We start from the raw sequence: 6000 nt of genomic DNA, 5'->3' as shown, positions 1-6000 counted from the left end.
TTATTTGCCTTGGTTTGTTTTTTTTAAATAGATCTTTATCGGAGTACAATTGCTTCACAGTACTGTGTTAGTTTCTGTTGCAGAACAAAGCCAATCAGCCGTATGCATACACATGTCCCCATATCCCCTCCCTCTTGCGTCTCCCTCCCACCCTCCCCATCCCAGCCCTCTAGGCGGTCACAAAGCACCGAGCTGATCTCCCTGCGCTATGCGGCTGCTTCCCACCAGCCGACTATTTTACAGCCGGTGGTGTACATATGTCGATGCCACTCTCACTTCGCCCCAGCTTCCCCCTCCCACCTCAAGTCCTCAAGTCCATTCTCTGTGTCTACCTCTTTATTCCTGCCCTGCAACTAGGTTCATCAGTACCATGAGAACACTACCTAACACCATACACAAAAATAAACTCCAAATGGATTAAAGACCTAAATGCTTTCGTTTTTAATAGCTGAATTCAGAAACTCTCACTCTTCTCCCGATTCCGAATGGCTCTATGGTTGTCTGCATGGGTTCACTAGGAAACTGGCTTCCTTTTTACTAGAATATAATTGGAAAAATTACTTATGCAACCAAGGTCTTGACTGGAATGTCATAGTTGAAAATGCTGCTTATTTAACCTGGTAAGACCATGTTTTTTTGAAAACAGCTTTATTGCATATAGTCTATACCATACAATACACTCAGTTAAAGCGTACAATTCAATGGCTTCTCAGAGATGTGCAACCACCCATCACTACGATCAAGTTTAGAACATGTTCACTATCCCCCAAAGAAACTCCCTACCCTCAGCCGTTACCTGCACCCAATCTCCCGATCCCCGCAGCCCTGGGCAACCAGTAATCTGCTTTGTCTCTATGGATTTGCCTATTCCAGACAGTTCACGTAAATATAATCCTCCAATATGCGGTCTTTTGTGACTAACGTTTTTCACTCAGCGTCATGTTTTCCATGTTCATCCACGCTGTAGCATGGATCAGTATTTCTTGCCTTTTTGCGGCTGAATAACATTCCACTGCATGGCTAGATCACATTTCATTTATTCATCTAGCAGTTGATGGCTATTCGGCTTGTCTCCACTTTTTGGCTACTATGAATTATGCCGCTGTGAACATTCCCACACGAGTTTTATGTTGACATATTTGCATCTCTCTTGAGTATGCACCTAGGAGTAGAATGCTGGATCATATGGTAACTCCATGTTGAACAGTTTAAGAATCCTGCCAGACTGTTTTCTAAAGTGGCTGCACTTTTCTCTAAAAATAGTCCATTTTTGTTTCTAGATCTTTTTGTTGCTGAAGGTTCCAAAGATTTTAAATACATTAACAATGACTGAATCTCCACAGCAACTCTAAGAGGCAGGGACTACTAAACCCATTTTAGAGATGTGAGAGTTCAGAGCCATAAGGCAACTTGTTCAACACCACTCAGATGGTAAAGAGCAGGGATCACACTTAGGCCCGTCCCCCAAAGCTCCACGCCTCCCTCTCTACCCCACTCCCCGCCCCCCCACCCAGGAGATGCAGTGACCCATGGGCTCTTTCCTTCCTCCGCAGACCTGGGGGCACTGGGGAACATTTCTCCACGGCGTTTGAAGGTCCCCCCCTCTTCTTCTTGCCCTGAAGGGTCCCCCTGGCCCTGTGCACTGTGTTCTGATTGAACCTGCCAAAGGCACAGAACCAGATCCTGATGTTCTGGAGTCTCTGCACTTCCTAGGGCTGATGCAGACAACACCCAGAGGACAATGGCCTTTGCTGTGTCCCCTTGGCCCATCTGGGGAGGCTGGCAGCTAGAGCGTATGTCTAGAGGGAATGAGGGGCGAGGGAGAGTCACACAGGAAACCGTGACTCTCAGTGAAAATTCATTAAAAGCCAACACGGTGCGCTAGGTATTCTTCACAGCCCGGAGATCTACTTCCGTAGCTCCGAGGTTGTCTCTCTCCCCAGCTCAGCTCTTACCTCCCTCACCCACCCCGCTAAGGCAGGTTTCCAGAGCAAATCAGGGTGTAGATCAAGATGGTCGCTTCCATCGTAGTAATGAACCTAAAGCCATCAAAGTGGGTGGTCTGGCTACACATATTGAGGCATTTGCTCCAAGCCTCGGTTTCCTCATTTGAAAAACAGAAATAATGATACTTACCTCGAATGATATCAGCAATCATGAGGATCAAAAGTTATATAGCACGTTGCTGGGAACATCGTGCCTGAAGAAAAATATTCAGCTTCTCCTCCGCCTCTTAGTGCTTAAAGTGTGCCGGGTACCAGCCTAAATGTCCCCCAGCGTGGATCCTCACGAAAAACATGTGAGGTAGGTCCTGTTACTACAGCAGTCCCCTACATATGAACGCGTTCTATTCCGAGGAGCGCATTCGTAAGTCCAATTTGTTCGTAAGTCCAACAAAGTTAGTCTAGGTACCCAACTATCACAGTCGGCTCTAGAGTACTGTACTGTAATAGGTTTATGATACTTTTCACACAAATAATACATAGAAAAACAAACACAAAAAATAAAGACAACATTTTTAATCTTACAGTACAGTACCTTGAAAAGGACAGTAATACAGTACAACAGCTGGCATCCAGGGGCCGGCATCGAGTGAACAGGCAAGAAGAGTTACTCCGTGGAGGAGGGAGGGAGGTGGGAGATGGTAGAGCTGAAGGATCGTCAGCAACAGGAGACGGAGGGCGAGCTGCAATGTCACTCACGCCTGACGTTGATGGCACAGGTTCCGGTTCCTTGCTGGATTCAATTCTATCTACCCTCTTGAAAAAAATGATCCAGTGATGTCTGGGTAGTAGCTCTTTTTTCTCGTCATAGATGACATGGTAGCACTGGATCGCATTCTGAATGGCTGCTGTACCCTTCGCGTACCGTTCTATGTTCAGGTCCTGTGCCTCAAAAACTAACAGTGCCTCCTCAAATAAGTAAAATCCCCTGCCATTTCCTGCATCGTGAGCCTCTTTGGTTCTTCAGTTACTTCTTCTTCCTCTTGTCTCCCTTCATCCTTTATCTGGGCCTCCAATTCCATCAGGTCTTCACTAGTAAGCTCATCGCGTTGCACAGCAAAGAGTTCAATGAAGTCATCCTCTTGCACATCTAGCTTGAAATAAAGATACTGTACTACTGCACTCTGTGAAGTACACAAGAGCACAACCACTTGTAGAGGACGCATGCACGTGGGAGCGTACGCCAGACACTTGAACTAACTTACGTGACTGGACATGCAAACGCATGCTTGCATCTTTGGAAGTTCGAAACTTGCAGGTTTGTATGTAGGGGACTTGCTTGTATTCCCATTCTACAGATGAGAAGACTGAGTCACAGAGGTTATATAATTTACCCAAGGTTGTGCAGGGACTACGAGGCAGGGCTGGCCCCACAACCCAGATCTCCCGGCTCCAAGGGCCAGGCTCCTAAATACTTTGCTCTAAAATGAGCCAGAGGTGAGTGAGAGAGGCTTGAAGGGGGCTCCAGAAAGAGGTCCCGCCACGGATGCTGACAAATGGACCAGATGTAGACACAGTCCACTAACAAGGCACTAATGAGCATGAGTGGAGCCACTGTCCCCATTCCTCCGTCAGCTTTGCTCTTACAGTAGATTAGGTACCAAGAAACGCCAGCGTGATGCTGAGCTCAGCAAGCTGACCAGGCTGTGGAGGACACGGAGCTGCACCTGTGAGGAGCATCGTTCACTGAAAATCAAAATGGGGACAGGAGTCAGGGCAGCACCCACCTGTTAGGTCGTCTGAAGGGGACAGAGAGCTGTGATGGCAAAAAGGCATCCAGAATCGGGCCCAACCGCTTCTTCAGGGCTTTATTGCACATTCCATCGGTTCCTCCCTAACAGTTCCCCCAGACAAGCTGATCAAATAAGGGTTACCATCTTTCGTCCTCTGATTTCCCAAATGCACCCCGACTCCCAAGGCTTCCATCACCTTCTTTGCTCCTAAGAAAGTCAGGCCAAGAGGCAAAGACTGCAGGGCTGCTCCAGGACCTAATTACAGTGTTCCAGGAGGGCGGTGGAAAGAGCACTGCTCTGAGAGTCCTGCCTCTGTCATGGGCTGAGACACAACTTTGGATACTTTGTGCCTCTCCATGGGCCTTGGGTTTTCCATCTCTAAACCCAGGGGGATTGGGCTAGTTCAAGGGATGGAAACATGAGGAATCACTGCTGTCTCTCCTTCCCATACCCACAGCAGACACAGCTAATCAACTAATTCTTTCCCACTGGGCCAGAACTTTGCCTCAGAATCTTTCTTAACACAGGGCTCCAAGCAACTACTACCGATAAATCAGCATTGGCCTGCAAGAGGAAACTCGGTTTCCACCCTCGGACTCATTGATCTTGAGGTGCCCTCCGCTCTAAAGACATGTCATTCTCCTCTGTACATACCAGAAGGCGCTGGAAGACTCTATCCCATGGGCTCCAGCTCTCTGATTTCATTTTTCTAGTTTTTTCTGGACTCCTTACGTCTTGACTGGGAACTTGGCGCTGGGTATGGGGATACCAACACGAAGTGGCATATGGGAATTTGAGCTTCTCCAGGCAAGGTGGTGATCGGCAGGGCCAATTCTGAACCAGCACACCTGTGATACTTTTCCAGCCCAGCCACCCAAATACCAAGTAAATACAACATCCTTTATACTACATCATGATTTAGACATTAACAACACATTGTAATAAAAAGGAACGAAATTGGGTCATTTGTAGAGACGTGGATGGATGTAGAGACTGTCATACAGAGTGAAGTAAGTCAGAAAGAGAAAAACAAATACCGTATATTAACGCATGTATGTGGAACCTAGAAAAATGGTCCAGATGAACCGGTTTGCAGGGCAGAAGTTGAGACACAGATGCAGAGGACAAACGTGTGGACACCAAGGGGGGAAAGCGGCGGGGGGGGGGGGGGTGGTGGTGGAATGAATTGGGCGATTGGGATTGACACGTTGACACTGATGTGTCTAGAATGGATGACTAATAAGAACCTGCTGTATAAAAAAAATAAAATTTTAAAAAGCCACATTGTAGTTTTAAAGTTGTTCTTAATATCTTTGTTACACAACGGCTGGATAAATCTTGGGGTTTCCTGTTAAAGTCATCAAAACTGAGCTGTGATCCCTGAAGGACCCTGATTTGAGCAGCTCCTTAAATACCCTTTAACCAAAAACACAGGTGGCGTTAAAAAGAGCAACGCTGCAGTGGCCACCTGGGCCCTGAGTGGGAGACTATGCATAAACAGACAGAGGATTCTCTGCCAGAAGCAGAAGTTTTGTGTTATTTTACCCTAAAGAAAGACATCCAGATGGAAAGCAAAACCTTCTATAAATCTTTCAGACATGCTTCTACGCAGTCAAGTATTAGACTTACTTATAAAAGTGAAGACTCTCGAAGCAGTAAAAACACAGTAAATAAATCCAAGTTACGGATTTTTAATTTCTGAAGTCGCATTTTCTTAACTTATCAGGGACTCTTATAAACAAAGCAGCACATGCACAAGGCTAGCTCAGTTCCACGTGTATTACTGAACACCCGCTGGGAGGAAGAAGCCGAGCCAGACTTGTGGGGCAGAGACAGAGGGGGACGGCGTCGTTCTTGCCCTAGGGGAGATTCTGGGACAACGGCAGCGGGAGAACCAGAGGTAAGATGACCCCCAGTGGAAAGGGATGGAGAGCAGTGGCCCTGAGAGGCCCCAAGGGCCCTGCAGGTCTGTCCTAATGCATCCATGTTGTGAGACGGAGGAAAGCTTCCTGCAGGAGGTGGCATTTGAGAAAAGCCTTGAGAGGAGCAGGAAGGTCTTCAGCTGTGGGGAGAGACGGGAGATGCAGAGGCCCGACGCCGCCCCTAGGCAAGATCCGGGAGGGGTAATTCTGGCTGAAAAGCAGGGGAGAAGTCCAGTTGCACAGCAGCCCTTCTTCTTCGGAAAGAAGAAGACGGTGAAGGAAGACAGTCTGGACTTGAAGGCCCAGCGAGGAGGAGCCGCTGAATTATTACGGAGCCGATGG

This window comes from Kogia breviceps, chromosome 2 (assembly GCF_026419965.1).
Source record: "Kogia breviceps isolate mKogBre1 chromosome 2, mKogBre1 haplotype 1, whole genome shotgun sequence".
In the NCBI taxonomy this organism is placed as follows: Eukaryota; Metazoa; Chordata; class Mammalia; order Artiodactyla; family Physeteridae; genus Kogia; species Kogia breviceps.
Note: the sequence above shows the minus strand (reverse complement) of the source record.